Genomic DNA, 16,864 nt, shown 5'->3' on the forward strand with positions numbered 1-16,864 from the left:
AACTGGGAGTCCGCCCAGATGAAGACCTCCATCTCTTCCCTCTCCTTCGATCAGTCTTTGTAGAGGGCAATGGTAAGAGCCCTGCATTCATACCTATTTTGTTTTTTAAAGTCTTTCATACTTTATCTATTTCTTAATGTTTGTTTTTCTTGCAGCTGTTCCTAAGCCACCAAAAAACTTTCGCCAATCCTTCATTCCCAGCAAGGATTTGAAGAAACTCTTGGACTTGCCAGTCCATAAATGAACGGCGCCTCTGCTTCTCAATTTTATTCCAACATACAAGTCAGCTTTGCCCGACGTCCTTAGGAGGAAGAAGAAAAGCGTTTCTCTACCCTCTGCCACAACTCCACAAACCGCATCCACATCTCGGACAGACCAAGGGTCAACCTCTAATCTAGATGAGCAATCGTCAACCTCAGCTCCATACTTGATTCCAATATCCCAACGCCGCCGTCGACGCCGAACAGTTTCTACTGCCAAGATGGGTCGCCCAAAACCAGTTGCCAAAGATCTCCTGGCTAACATTCCAGCTGATGTTGACGCTCAGCCAACACAAACTCTGTCTTCTTCAAAGCCAAAACGAACCAAAAAGGCTCAGCCAAAGGCAAAGGTGTCTCAGATCGATTCTGAGGATACCTTGCCTATTTCCAAAGCGGCTCCGAGTGAGAAAACTACCTCTGTCCCTGTGAAGAGGTCTGCCGAAACACTTCCATCCGATTCTTCCAAATCCAAAAAGCCGAGGTCATCTTCTGCAACGACCTCGGGGTCTAAAAATCCTGCTGCCCCCTGGGCCCCTGAAATTACCTTGGAAGATAAGCTAATCATGGCCAATGATAGCGCCGAGGACATAAACGTCGGCGTAGCCCTCAGTACTGCTCTACTTCTTCCCGGCGATCTCGACCGGAACGCTGAGTTGAGTGAGTACAAAAATTATGCTTTGATGCTCCAGTGATCTGTTTAGGTAAGTATCTTTACTTGGTAATTTTTCCTCTTCTGTACTTTAGAAGATTTTGTAATAACTTTTGTCTTGTATTTTTTCAGGCTATTCAGCATGCCCATTCTTTCTCTATTCAATCTTTTGAAAATCGGGAGAAGTTGGCCGAGATGAAGATGGAGTTCCCTACTCTTCAAAAAGCCAACAAGAGTTTACAATCAAAGATGAAGAAGTTGGAGGACCAAGCCGAGACTACAATCAAAGCCCAAACCGATGCCGAAAAAAAGACTGAATCTGCCGAGGCCATCAGGAAGGTTTCTGAGGCCCAAAAAAGAGAGGCCGAGGAAAAGATGGATCAGGCCCAAAAAGAGCTTCAAGAAGCCTTGGCCACCAAAGAGGCTAAAATCAAGGATGCCGACGAAAAGGCGTACGCCCAGGGCATGGCCGATGTCATGGAGGCCTACAAAAAGCAAGTGAAGGAGGAATGCAATAAGGGTTTCACCCTTGGTTGGATGTCCCTTCTAAAAAAACTTGAGGTCCCCGAGGACTCGCCTCTTCAGAAAGCCGACACCATTCCTCTTCCATTCCCCCCACCTCCTTCATCAGCTCAATCTGATGATGATTCTGAATTTGAAGAGGAGGAGACCTTGGTTAGGAAATCCAAGGAGGCTGATGGGGCCAAGTCCCCTTTTCTGAATAAGCAAGTCCTAGACTTGACTCAAGATGAGGAGGGTGATGAGGTCTTCAAAGATGCTGCTCCTGAGAGGGTTTCAGCCGACGTCCCTCTTGCCAACAAGAGCATTGATGAAACCTTGCAAGAGATTGATGTTGAGCTTGTGGCGGAGAAGGCGGCCGAGGTGGCTTTTCAACAGTCTTCCGAGGTCCCAACCTAGCTTACTGCCGATGCTGAGGAATCTTAATTTTGATGTCTTTTTCTTCTGTCTTTTGTACTTTTGCTTTTCTTCTTTTGGGAACAATTGTAAGCTTTTAGCCGATGTGCCTTTTCTGAATATTAATACAACTTTCCTTCTCTGAATGCTTGTATCTTTGTCTTCTCTTTACTGCTTTTGCATGATTCTATACTTAGAATTTTTTTGCATGTCTTCAATATACACTTCAATCCTTGTGCAACCTTCTCGGGGTGATACACCTCGGTTGTACAAACTGATGATTTATCTCGGCAACTACCTAACTACCTTTCTTGGCGTAATCTTGGTTTCACCTTGTAAATATAAAATTTTCAACAAGTGTTTAATCTTAGTCTTCAATCTTCTAATTTGTCCAGAATTTTCAACAAGTGTTTAAACAATGATCTCGGTTTAACTTCAACTTGTAAATTGTCCACAAATTTCAACAAGTGTTAAACAATGATTTCGGTTTAACTTCAACTTGTAAATTGTCCACAAATTTCAACAAATGTTAAACAATGATTTCAGTTTAACTTTAACTTGTAAATTGTCCACAAATTTTAACAAGTGTTAAACAATGATTTTAGTTTAACTTCAACTTGTAAATTATCCACAAATTTCAACAAGTGTTAAACATATTCTTCTTCTCTCTGCCCCCTAATGTGAACCTGAGTTCCACTTGGGTTCTCATTATGTATGTATTCTAGCAACAATGTCAAGTATCTTGAAAAGAGAACTGAATTTTTATTTATTTACTTCGGCAAATGACAAAGGAACAGAGAAATTTTAATGATAGAAAAATTTTAAATTGCAAGTGTTCCAAGGCCTTGGCAACTCTTTGCTCTCATTATCTTCAAGCCAATATGCCCCATTGCTCAGCGCCGAGATGATTTTGTAGGGTCCTTCCCAATTTGGGCCAAGCTTGCCCTCTCTAAGATCCTTCTTGTTGCCGACGACTTTTCTTAAGACGAGGTCACCAATCTGAAATTCCCTTGGGTTAACCTTCTTGTTATAAGTTCTGGCAAGTTGTTATTGGTATACTGCGAGCTGAATTGCAGCTTTCTCCCTTCATTCTTCTAGAAGATCCAGATCTCGGGCTAAGAGTACATCATTAGTCCCATTATCTACCCCCTGGGTTCTGATTCCTGGGATGCCGACCTTCAGTGGAATAACTGCTTCTGTGCTATAAGCCATGGCAACGGGGGATTTCCATGTTGATCTTCTCGGCGTAGTCCGATATGCCCAGAGTACATTGGGCAATTCGTCTACCCACTTTCCTTTTGCTGCTTGTAACTTCTTCTTTATCCCATCCAGAATTACTTTGTTGGATGCTTCTGCTTGTCCATTGCTTTGTGGAAAGCTTGGGGTTGAAAAGTAATTCTTGATCTTGAACTTTACACAAAAGTTCTTGATTAACTTACTGTCAAATTGAGTTCCATTGTCTACGAAAATTGCTCTTGGAATCCCAAACCTGGTGATAACGTTCTTCCAAATGAAGTTCTTTACGTCTACATCTCGGATCTTGGCAAGAGGTTCAGCTTCTATCCATTTAGTGAAGTAATCTGTTGCTACCAGCAAGTACTTCCTTTGTCCAGTTGCTTGGAACAGTTGCCCGACGAGATCCATGCCCCATTGGGCAAATGGCCAAGGACTGGATACAAGGTTCAAGTCTGCTGCTGGCTGGTGTATCAGAGGTGCAAATCTTTGGCATTGTTCACACTTCTTTACATAGGTTTCTGCATCTTTCTGCATGTAAGGCCACCAATACCCTTGGGTAATAGCCCTATGGGCGAGTGATCTGCCCCCAGCGTGGCTTTCACAAATTTCTTCATGAATTTCATATAAAAAATCTTCCACTTGTGAAGGATGTACACACCTCAAAAGGGGTCCAGTGAAGGATCTTCTGTAGAGGTGTCCCTCTGCTATTAGACTGAATCTTGCTGACTTCAATCTGATCTTGTGTGCCTCCTTGCGGTCATCTGCCAGCTTTCCTTCTTTTAGGAATACAATAATTGCATCCATCCAGCTTGGTCCCATGTCTACACACATCGCTTCACACTCTGTGGTTACTAGTTCAATGCTCGGGCCCGACAGGTTGTCAATCATTATTGTCCTTGCTTTTCCGGGTTGTACTGCACTAGCTAGGTTGGCCAACGCATCGGCGTGACTGTTATCATCTCGGCTTACCTGAAGTAGTCGGCAGTTCTGAAACAAGGCTGACAGCTTGATGACCTCCTTTGCGTAGGCCGACATTCGTTCATCTCGGGCTGCAAACTCGCATGTTGTCTGGTTAACTATCAGTTGTGAATCACAAAAAACTATTACCTCATCTACTTGCACTGTTGCTACCAACTTCAGTCCTGCAATGAGTGCTTCATACTCTGCTTCATTGTTTGAGGCCTTGAACCCTAAACGAATTGATTGTTCTAGTACCTGTCGGTTTGAACTCCCATAAACGAACAGTCGAAAGGTGTCACCGATGTAAATGCTACAGGGTCTAAGTTTTTCCTCTTTTCTTTGTTCTTTTGCCTTTGACTGAGCTTCTCCTTGCTTGGTTGGACATCGTTCATCCTGGCCCAACGGAGCCTGATGTTTGATGGATTCTGGTGTGAACTCGGCTACGAAGTCGGCCAGAACCTGTCCTTTGATTGCTGTCCTTGGCCTGTACTCCAGGTCATACTGACCTAGGGTGACTGCCCACCAGGCTATTCTTCCTGTTAGGTCTCCTTGTTGCAGTAAGGACTTCAAGGGGTGCTCTGTTAGCACCACAATTTTATGGGCCTGGAAGTAATGGTTCAACTTCTTTGAAGCCATTATTAAAGCTAGTGTCAATTTCTCTAAGGGTAGATACCTCTGTAGACACCCCATTTTTGACCAACCTTAAGACTCAGACGTCACCAGTCGAGCGCTTGGTGATATTGCATAATGTGCTTGTTCAGAAGTTTCAGAGTCGAGGCCGTGAGCCTTGCCTCCGGACTTTCGAACCCTCTTCTGTGCCTTGCCTCGGTTTGCGAGCCAGACTCAGTTTTCTCTGTTTCTTTTCCTGAGGGGAGGGAGAGGTCCCGTAGACCATCTCTCAGTGGCCGTGGGCTACATTTTGTGGCTGTAGGCCATTTTGTCCATTTCGGAGCCCGGCTTTCGATTTTTCGGGACCGTTGGCTGTGTGCCTCGGTTCGGGACCGCCTAACCATCTCCGTTTGCTCTGGTTTTTGGCATGTGTCTTATTTTCTCCCTTTTTGAGGGACACTGAGGTCTGAGAGACCCACTTCGTGGTCGAACACCACTCCCGGTGCCTAACAGCCAGTTTTCGGGGCCTCGGGCTGCGCGTTTTGGCCCCCGAACCTTCATTTTGCATCGGTTTGGGCTCATTTTTGGTGGAGACCTTATTTTCACTGTTAGAAAGCTTGTAGGAGGGTGGGAGGCCAGCAATTTTGCTGAAAAGCCAACTTCTTTTTGGTCAAAAGTGGTTCAGCATGAATCCGGGAAGGAGAAAAATTTGCGCGGCTTCACCGAAACGGGCGTAACTCTTTTCACAAGAGGAATTAAGATATGAGGCCACCACAATTGGAAAGCTTACTTCCGGGGCTTCATTTTTCACTCAAGAATCTCCCAAGTCCAAGTCCGGGGGGGAGAGATGTGGTTGGTTGAAGTCCACTTGGACCGAATCTGCGCGGCTTCACGGAAAAGGGCATAACTTTTTCTACAGGAGGAATTTTAATGCAAGGTTTGCGTCATTGGAAAGCTAACTTCTGGGGCTTCATCCTAGAAGGTGGCCGGCCACTTTTTTCCCTTTGACCTAGCCGGCCGGCCACTTTTTCTGGCCGGTCGGCCACTTTTTCTGGCCGGTCGGCCACTTACCTGGTGGATGACTTTTTTTCCCCTTTTAAACTGGCCGGCCATGTTCCTTGCAATACACACTTTACAGCTGTATAGCTGTATCCCCCAGAAAATATCTCAATTCGGTGGATATTTTGTGAGGGAAAACTTGCCTCCTTTTCCCCACCTTTTGCCTCCCTTTGCTCCCTCTTTTTTGTCCATATAACCAGCTGCTAGCATTTGTATCAGGGGTTGGAGAAAATCATCTTCAAGCTTGCATGCAAAAATCCTCCTCCATCTCTCTCATTTCCTTGAAAACCTCCAAGTCCAACACCACCATTTCTTCTACCCCACCACCCCCCACCCTTCCGTCCTCCATTCCAGAAGTGTGAAGGTGTTCTCCAAGGCCTGAGGAGCCACAAAATGAAGCCAAGAGGCAACCAAAGTCAAGCCTTCAAGGGTAAGTAGTTTTTTTCTTTTTTTGAGCTTATTTTGGTATCTTTTCTTAGCCATACGTGCTTACTGATTTGAGCTCCGACCAAAACTGAAAAGGTCATTTTTTTGAGCTCATTTTCTTGTTTCATTAAGGGCTCAACCCTGTTTGAGGCCCCCATATTGCACTTGCTTCAATATCTCCTTGTATGTCAATTTTCTTGCATGATTTATTAGCCTATTGTGCTTCCATTTTTGGGCGTTTTACAGAACTGAAAACAGTCTTTTTTTGAGCCCCTCTTCAACATTGAAGAAGGGCTCATCAGTGTTTGGGACCTCCATGTGCCACTTCATGTTATATCCTCTCTTTGGTCCCCATTTTTGCATGCTTTGGCAGCCTATCATGCTTCTGTTTTTGGCCTTTTTACAGGCCTAGAAATGGCCTTATTTTGACCTTCTTAACATGTTTTATTAAGGGTCTTTGCTTTTTTGATGAATATTTTGTATACCTCATGTTATAGCCACTTTTGAGCCTTATTTTGCATTGCATTTCTAGCATGTTTGTATACTGATTTCGGGGCTGCCATAAACTGTAAATGTGCATATTTTTGGTCCCTCTTCAATGTTGTAGAAGGGCATTTTTCAGTGTGGGCTTTTCATATACCACTTGCTTCTTTGGCCACCTTTTGGCCCTTTTTCTTGCATAAGAGCTTAGCCATATCTATGTTTGTTTTTAGGGTTTTTACAGTTCTGTAAATGTGCATATTTTGGGCCCCTCTTCAATGTTGTTGAAGGGTCCTAACCTTTTTGGGGTCAGCAGCTGTGAGTTGCTTCATAACCTCATGTTTAGGGCCATTTTTGCATGCCATTGTTGCCCTATCTTTGCTTGCTGTTTGGCCATGATTTGTACTAGAAAAATACTGATTTTGAGGCTGCCTTGCTTCTGTATTTTCATTCCATGTACCAATTATGCATGCTTTGTATAGCTGTAGTTCATTCTATGTGCCTAATTTTGCATTTCGGGAGAGATTCCATGCATCGGGTGTGTTTTCGCCTCATTTCGGGGCTGTTTTCCCCCACATTTCAGTGCTGAAATTCTATTAGCATGTTTGCATATCATTTCCCATGCCATTGCATTGCATATGCCATTGCCTCGGTTTGCGTGCCCGTGCGCACGCATTCCGAGGCACTTCATTTTCATCCATCGGCCTCTTATGTGAGTGTGGCTGAGGATCTCTCATGTTAGTGTAAGTTCATGGTGCATTCTATATGCCATTTCCATGCCATTGCATTGCATGTCATTGCCTCGGTTTGCGTACCCGTGCGCACGCATTCCGAGGCACTTCATTTTCATCCATCGGCCTCTTATGTGAGTGTGGCTGAGGCTCTCTCATGTTAGTGTAAGTCCATGTTGCATTCTATATGCCGTTTCCATGCTATTGCATTGCGTATGCTATTGCCTCGGTTTGCGTGCCCGTGTGCACGCATTTCGAGGCACTTCATTTTCATCCACCGGCCTCTTATGTGAGTGTGGCTGAGGCTCTCTCATGTTAGTATAAGTCCATGTTGCATTCTATATGCCATTTCCATGCTATTGCATTGCGTATGCCATCACCTCGGTTTGCGTGCCCGTGTGCACGCATTTCGAGGCACTTCATTTTCATCCATCGGCCTCTTATGTGAGTGTGGCTGAGGCTCTCTCATGTTAGTATAAGTCCATGTTGCATTCTATATGCCATTCCATGTCTATTGCATTGCGTATGTCATTTTCTCAGTTTGCGTGCCCGTGTGCACGCATTTCGAGGCATCTCATTTTTACAGCATTGTGCATACTAGGCTGTATCTTAGTTGCATTCCTGCATATCATGCATATTGCATCGTGTTCGGGATAGGAGTTAGCCCGGGCACGGGAAACGAGGTGCGTTTCGTACTCCGAGTGACGGAACGCGTCTCAATTCCCCAGTCACCGACACTCCAGATCACCCATGATGGAGTTAGGTTTTGTTGTGTTTTCATGTACATTCATTCTACATTGAATTGCGCAATTCGGCTCCTCGGCCATCATGCATCGATATGCGTGATTGGTGGCACGAGGATCGAGGCATGCATATATCTGTGAAAATATATTACTATGCCCCTTTCCTGCTCTCTGTTGCACCAAATGAAGAATCAGCAAACTTTCGAAGTTTGGCACGCTTTCCAAGAAAAGGTGTAAACAAAGGCTAATTAGGGCATCCCAGTGGATTTCCGCGCAAGGCAGCCCAGGCATGCATCATTCATTAGAAACAAGGCAGTCCCTGGCTTGCATGCCAGTTTTACAGTTTTCTTAGTTAATTTGTTAATTAATTAGGAATTTGTACATTATTCGGACTGTAATATTTGGACTGTAATATTCTTTTATTCGGGACTGTATTATTTATTCGGACCCTCTGTGCGAGGGCATAATTGTAATAAGTGTGCGCGTGTGTGTTGTATGTCTTCTAACCCCACGTCTTTCTTCCCTTTTATTTACCTGCTTATGATGGTTAGATTAGGCCATATTTCAATTAGCATACAGTATGATAGCATGTTTGCATTCATTCATCTGTTTTACATGCACCGGGCTCGGCTCATCATACTAACTGCATTGTACTTTCAATTCCAAATTGAATACATGTTAGTTGTAGCATTCCGTATGCCATGATTAGAATAGCCGAGCCTGCTATAGTTGCATTTTGCATATGTGGCATTAAGCATTTCTGTATACTTAGGATTCATGCATGGATTTCTAATGAATGTCTGTTTTGGCTTGGAGTACTCGGTAAGTTTTATGCTTTAGCATCCTTGCATGCGTGTGAGTGACTGCCATGAATAGCATGCTTACTATGAGGCTAAATGCTTATGTGATATATCTGCCTGAATGCCTGTGGGTGAAGGTTGGGTTATTTGGATTGGGACAATTCATCAAATGTTTGTTTTAAGTCCACTAGATAGTGGCAAAACCATCATTTCTTAAGCCCACCTGCGGGTGGCAAAATCTGCATTTTAAGCCTACTTGCGAGTAGCAAACCATCTTTCAAAAACAAACATGAAATGTTTCGCTCCAATCCAGACAACCTGGTCTATACTTGTATGCTGTGCGCATCACATAGTAACCTAGGCTAATAACCAGAATAAGAACACATAATGTTTTCAAAAATAGATATCATGGTTAGTAGAGGCCGGTCTCTGACCGGGCGAGCGGGGGTGCTCACGAAGTGACCTTCCCCAATCGTACCCAAGTTCCCGAGCCGAGGCAACTTTGGTGATGACGGACACGTGGCCTTTGGCACCGAGTCAGGGTTTCCTAAATTTCCCCAAAATAAAATATTTAGGTGGCGACTCTGTATCTGGCAAAGCAGTCCATGTTTGGCACTTCTTTCAAAAATCAGTTTTCTCAAAACGATTTGCCGGATTTGGACTCTTTGGTTCAGACTAAGAACCGTGACAAATTTGAGAGTCCTGAGCTGTAGTGCCCCCAATATGAACGGAACGGGAGCTCGTTCCTCCCGAGGCGTTCGGGGACGTCTACAACCTCGTTTTTGCATCGGCTAGGGTTTTGCTTACATAGTAAATAGCCATTTGTTCCCATTTTTCTTCTCGGATTAGTACTGCACTTATCGCATGTTCTGAAATGGCTAAGTACAGGAACAGCTCCTCCCCAGGTTTTGGATTTGAAAAAACTGGAGCTGTGGTCAAGTACTTTTTCAGGTCGGCCAAAACGACTTCGCATTCTTCGGTCCACAGGAAGTCTGTGGCTTTCTTCACCAAGTTGAAGAAAGGTCTACACTTATCTGAGCTTCTGCTTATGAACCTGTTCAGGGCTACGGCCCTTCCAATTAGCATCTACACCTGTTTTGCCGACGTTGGGTTCTTCAACTCTAGGATGGCCTTGATCTGATCTGGGCTGGCCTCAATGCCCCTTCTGGTCACCAGGTATCCTAAAAACTTACCAGATCCAACTCCAAATGCACACTTCAATGCATTGAGTCGGAGCCGATATGTTTTAAGGATTTCAAAGACTGCTTTTAGATCGGCGAGATGACCCTCAGGCTCCTTGGTCTTAATGACCATGTCGTCGATGTAGACTTCAACTGTTCGGCCAATAAGGTGTTTGAACATTTTGGTTACCAGCCTTTGGTAAGTTGCTCCTGTGTTTTTCAACCCGAAAGGCATTACTCTGTAACAATGCAGGCCTTTTGGAGTAATGAATGCGGTCTTCTCTTCGTCTGGGGGGTACATGGCTATCTGGTGGTACCTCCTGTAGACATCTAGGAAGCTCATTCTTCCATGCCCTAAAGTGGCATCTACTAGTTGGTCAATTTTGAATAGAGGAAAGTTGTCTTTGGAACAGGCTTTGTTGAGGCTGGTAAAGTCTACGCAGACCCTCCATTTACCGTTCTTCTTCTTTACTACCAATGTATTGGATAGCCATGTCGGGTAGTGAACTTCTCTAATGGCCCTGGCCTCCAGAAGTTTGTTTACTTCTTTCTCTATTGCTTCGACGTGCATCAACGTCGGTCTTCTGGCTCATTGAATTACAAGTTTGGCCGACCTGTCAACATTCAGTTTGTGGCAAGTGACCTCGGGGTCAATGCCAGGCATTTCGTAAGGTGTCCAAGCAAACACCTCAATATTTGCTCTTAAAAAAGCTTCTAACTCTTTTTCCTCTTCTTTGGCTAAGCCCGAGCCGAGAAGAAAGAAGCGTTCTTCATCCCCATCCTGGACGAGGATTTTCTTCAGTGCCTCTTCGCTTTTTTCGGCTGGCTCCTTGCCGACGTCTTCTAGGACTTCTACATCTTCATCTTCAATTTCTGCCTTTTCTGGCTCTCGTATGCTGCAGGTAGATTTCATTGCTGCCATAGAGCAATTCTTCGCCTACAGCTGATCGCCTCTGACTTCCTCTATCCCATGCTCTGTAGGGAATCGCAATAGTTGGTGCAATGTTGAGGGAACTGCCCCCATCGTATGCAGCCATGGCCTTCCCAAGATGATGTTGTAAGGGAAGGTGTAGACGCGCCCGCGTGGGCCTCAATGCTACAGTTCGGACTCGCGATTTGTGTCGCGGTTCTTAATCTTGAACCAAAGAGTCCAAATCTGGCAAATCGTTTTGAGAAACAGATTTTTGAAAAAGTAGTGCCAAACATGGACTGCTTTGCCAGATACAGAGTCGCCACCTAAATATTTTTTAAAAATGGGAAAATTTAGGAAACCCTGACTCGGTGCCGAAGGCCACATGTCCGTCATCACCGGAGTTGTCTCGGCTCGGGAGCTTGGGTACGATCGGGGAAGGTCAGCTATGAGCACCCCCTTTCGCCCGGTCCGAAGACCGGCCTCTACTAACCGTGATATCCGTTTTTGAAAACTTTATGTGTTCTTAAACCAATTGTTAGCCTAGAATTACTATGTTATACGCGCAGCAAACAAGTATAGACCAAATCGCCCAAATTGGAACAAAACATTTCATGTTTGTTTTGAAAATGGTTTGCTACTCGCAAGTAAGCTAAAATGCAGATTTTGCCACCCTCAAGTGGGCTTTTATAAAAGACGGTTTTGCCACTATTTAGTGGACTTAAAACTCACAGTTTTAATGCATTATTCCAAGTTAGGTAATTCAACCTTCATCCACAGGCATTCAAGCAGTTATATCACATAAGCAGCTAGCCTCATGGTAATCATGCTGTTATGGCAACATTCACACGCATGTGATATGCTAAAACATAAAAAGCTTACCTAGTACTCCGAGCCAAAACAGAAACTAGTTAGTAATCATATGCATGATCTTAGTTCATGTTAAAAATGGCTAATGCAACACATACGGGATGCAATTGAAGTAGGCTCGGCTAACCTAAGCATGGCATGTAAGATGCAATCAATTGATGCACGCATTCAATTTTGAATTTAAAATACAAATGCAGTTAGCATGATGTGCCGAGCCTGATGCATGTCAACAAATGCATGAATGCACGCATGCATAGCATAAGGTATGCTAAAATAAATGTGCCCTAATCTACCATCATAAGCAGGTAAATAAAAGGGAAGAAAGAAGTGGGGTTAGAAGACATACATCACACGCACGCACACTTATTACAAATTTGCCCTCGCTCGGAGGGACCAAAATAATAATACAAATTAATTAACTATGCAAGCTAATTAAATATTACAAATTGCTTAATTAATTAACAAATTAACTAAACTAAAGAAAAACAGTAAACCGCCTCGGGGCGAGGGCCAGATGCAACACATGCTCGGGACTGGCTCGGAATCGCACTGCTATGCATAGTTTGCCTCTGTTTTCCCTGCTCTGCTCCTCTGAAAACTGCCAAAGTCTCAGGGATGCCTCTCAGGACACTGGGGGATATCATCGGCTGAGCAGAATTTCCGCCGGCAGTAGCATTTAGTCACCGGCACAAAATAGATCCACCGGCCATCGATTGACTGCCGGTCGGCACTAAATACTGCCGGCCGGCAATAAATTCCTGCAGAACCTGCAACTCACAGCAGCAGAGGGCAAAATCTTACATGGCAATGCAATTCAAGCAATTTATGCACCTATCACATTCCTTATCTGTTAATGACTCAAAGGAGGATGTGCCCCGATTCTCGGACCACCAATCACGCATTTCCATGCATGATGGCCCAAAGAATCAAGTGTGCAACTTCAATTTCAAAATGCATGCAAACCAAATAAACACACAAGGGGGCCTAACCTCTATCATACTCATCTCAAGAGGCAAGGTGATGCATGCAAGATGCAATGCAACTTAGGCATACGAGCTAAGGATACAACATGCCGATACAAGCAAACATGCAAGGTGAGCATGCAAATAAGCAAAGGATGGTCTTAAACATGAATTAGGCAGCTCTAGTTAGGCCCAAAACAGTGGCCAAAATGCTAAGTGCATGGAGGCAAATGACATGCAAACATGCATAGATACATGGTCCAAGACTTAAGCGTAATGAAGCAACTTTTCGACGCATTTGAAAGGCACAAACATGGACAATTTGCATGCAAATTTCAGAGGCGATGGGTGATGCAAAACAGCCCCGAAACATAACGAAACGACACTCAATGCATGGAATAAATCCCGAAATGCAGGATTAGGCACATGAAATGGCTTACAGCTATACAAAGCATGCACAATATGGACATGGAGCATGAAGACAGAAGCAAAACAGCCCTGAGACAAGCATTTTTACAGTTTATGACATGGCCAAACAGCAAGCAAAGATAGGGCTAAAATGGCATACAAAAACGGCTCCGCAAGGGAGGTAATGAAGCAAGTGGTAGATGAAAAACCCAAACAGGAAAATACCCTTCTACAACACTGAAGAGGGACCAAAAATATGATGCTTTTCAGTAGATGACAAGGCTCGAAAACAGATACAAGAATGGCAAACAATTTATGCAAGATTAAGGCCACAAGAGGGCTATAACATGAAGTGCACAAAATATTCATCAAACAACCAAAGACCCTTAATGAAACATGACAAGGGGGTCAAAATATGGCCACTTCAAGTTCGGACCAAACCACAAAAACAGAAGAAAAATAGGCTAATAAAATCATGCAAAAAAGGGGGCCAAAGAGGGCTACAATGGCAAGTGGTACATGGAGGTCCCAAACAAGGATGAGCCCTTCTTCAATGTTGAAGAAGGGCTCAAAATAACCCTATTCATAGTTTATAACATGCTCCAAAACAGATTACGCATGGGCCAAAAATACTATGCAAAAATGATAGCATACAAAGGTGTAAAGAGGCAAGTGCAAAATGGAGGTCTCAAACAGGGTAAGACCCTTAATAAAAGATGACATACAGCTCAAAAAAAAGGCTACTTTCAGTTTTGGCCGGAGCTCAAATATACAAGCAACTATGGCTTAGATATGATGCAAGAATAGGCTAGAAAAGGGAAGAAGAGGACTCACCTTTGTAGACCAATGAACCAACAGCTTTTGGTTGAAGTTTGGGTGCTCCTAGCCTCTGCAAATGACCTCCAATGTGCTGGAATGAAGTGTAGGGGTGTGGTGCTATGGATTGGTGAAGAAATGGCCTAAGAACAAGGGTATTTGATGGTTGGATGAGAGATATGGAGAGAGATATATGGAGGGATGTATATCAATCCCAGCTGGTTTTTCTAACCTAGTATAAGGAAGAGGAGAACTTCCTTTATAGGCAAAACAAAGTGTAAAACTTCTTGAGGAAGCTAACAAGGGTGCATATCCTCCATACACGTGTATGGAGGATCCATTCTGTGCCCTCCAGCTGGCATACACTCAATCTGCAGAATGCTCCGGAAGGTCGTCGGCCAGCAAAATTTGCCGGTCAGCACAATAAAGTGCCGGTCGGCACAATAAATTGTTGGCCGGATAAATAGATTGCCGATAGATGCTTCCAAGGTCAAAAAAATGGCCGGTGGGTGTCCAAATTGAAGCCCCGGAAGTTAGCTTTCCAATGGTGCAAACCTTGCATTAAAATTCGTTCTGTGAAAAAAGTTATGCCCTTTTTCGTGAAGCCGCGCAGATTCGATCCAACCGGGATGATGCCCGACTTCAACTGATCATATCTCCCCCACCCGGACTTGGTTCTAGGAGATTCTTGAGTGCAAAATGAAGCCCCGGAAGTAAGCTTTCCGACGGTGGTGGCCCCATAGCCAAACTCCAAGCATACAGACAGATAAGCCCGATTCAGCGAGGGCTGCTCGACTCGCTTCTACCCGGATTCATGCCGAACTTCTCCCAAATTAGTTTTCTCCTCTCCTTTCCTCTCTTCTTCAACTCCAAACTCCTAAACAAAGTGTTTTGAAGGATTTGCCTCTCTCCTTGCGAAAGAAACTGAACATTTCCCCTGCACACCTGTCTCCACCAAGTAAACCATCAGTAACGCCCAAGTCTTAAGGGCGGTCAAAAATGGGGTGTCTACAGTTGCCCCTCTTTGACAGAACTCGAAAGTCATAACAATGACGGGAGTGAATGTCAAAGCCCAGAGACGACCCATTTTTGACAAGGCCGAAGACTTGGACAAACAAACAAAATACAAATGAATGAATGGTTATGCCCGCAGGCTGCCTACGTATCCCTTTGCAAGGAATCAAACCAGCGTAGTTCAGGGGCAGGATGCAAATGATATGAAAGAAGACTTTGACAATTGGACTTATACGCTACGCGAAGCCGGTTTGTATTCAAAACAATGCAATGTACTAACAAGTACAAGTGAGGTGCGCAAGATAGCGCGATAGAATGTATGCAAAATGCAAGTAAGGTGCACAAAACAGTGCGACGTAATGAACTGACAAATGCTACAATCATTTTCTATGCAAGATGAGAGAGAGCATGTAATGAAATGCACAAGATAGTGCGATACGCAAAAGAGCGCGAGTGTAAACTGCACAAAATAGTGCGATGCGCAAGAAAGCGCGAGTGATTTGAAATGCACAAGACAGTGCGATACGCTAAACAACGCGAGTGATAAACTACACAAAACAGTGCGATGCGCAAGAAAGCGCGAGTGATTTGAAATGCACAAGACAGTGCGAGTGATTTGAAATGCACAAGAAAGTGCGATTGAGGTGCGCGAAATAGCGCGAAATGTAAACTGCACAAAACAGTGCGATGTGCAAAATAGCACGAATTGTAAACTGCACAAAACAGTGCAATGTGCAAAATAGCGCGAATGATAAACTGCACAAAACAGTGCGATTGAGGTGCGCAAAATAGCGCGAATGTAAACTGCACAAAACAGTGCGATGCGCAAAATAGCGCGAATGATAAACTGCACAAAACAGTGCGATTGAGGTGCGCAAAATAGCGCGAATGTAAACTGCACAAAACAGTGCGATTGAGGTGCGCAAAATAGCGCGAATGATAAACTGCACAAAACAGTGCAATACGCAAAATAGCGCGAATGATAAACTGCACAAAATAGTGCGATTGAGGTGCGCAAAATAGCGCGAATGATAAACTGCACAAAACAGTGCAATACGCAAAATAGCGCGATTGAAATGCACTAAACAGTGCGATACGCTAAACAGCGCGAGTGATTTGAAATGCACTAAACAGTGCGATACGCTAAACAGCGCGATTGATTTTGAAATGCACTAAACAGTGCGATACGCTAAACAGCGCGATTGAAATACAATGCACAAAACAGTGCGATGCGCTAAACAGCGCGAGTGAGATACAACCACAAGATGCACAAGACAGTGCTAGTGAGATACAAAGTGTAAGTGCACAAGATAGTGCGGGTGAATGCATGTTCTATGCAAATGAGGTGCATTTTCTATGCAAGTATGGAAGAGTGCATTTTTTATGCAAAAGATACGAGCATTTTCTATGCAAGAAACAGGAGCATATTCTATGCAATATTAAAAGTAAATTCTATGCAGAATCGAAAGCAAGCATATTCTATGCATGAATCATAACGATGTGCGGCACGCATGTCACAGAAGTGTATATGAAAGTGCACGTTCTATGCAATGGAAGGGCATCAAACATGTACTCTGGTGCCTCCGATTTACCTTTTGGAGGACTTTGTAACATACTCAGCTCAAAAAGGGCACACCCTGTTTATGTTGGCAAGAGATAACATCTGCTGCTGCTTTAATTGCCATTCTGACTTGAAGCAGGCTTAAGCTTGGAGTAGAGGCACACTCATTCTTCGGAGCACTGACAAGGCCTGAAGAGGTACACCCGGAGTACAATCATGGAATTTGCTGAAGGTGAAACACAATCAGATGCTTCGATTTTTCCTTTTTTCTTTT

This window comes from Camellia sinensis, chromosome 13, assembly GCF_055761805.1.
Source record: "Camellia sinensis isolate YWXY chromosome 13, ASM5576180v1, whole genome shotgun sequence".
Taxonomy (NCBI): Eukaryota; Viridiplantae; Streptophyta; class Magnoliopsida; order Ericales; family Theaceae; genus Camellia; species Camellia sinensis.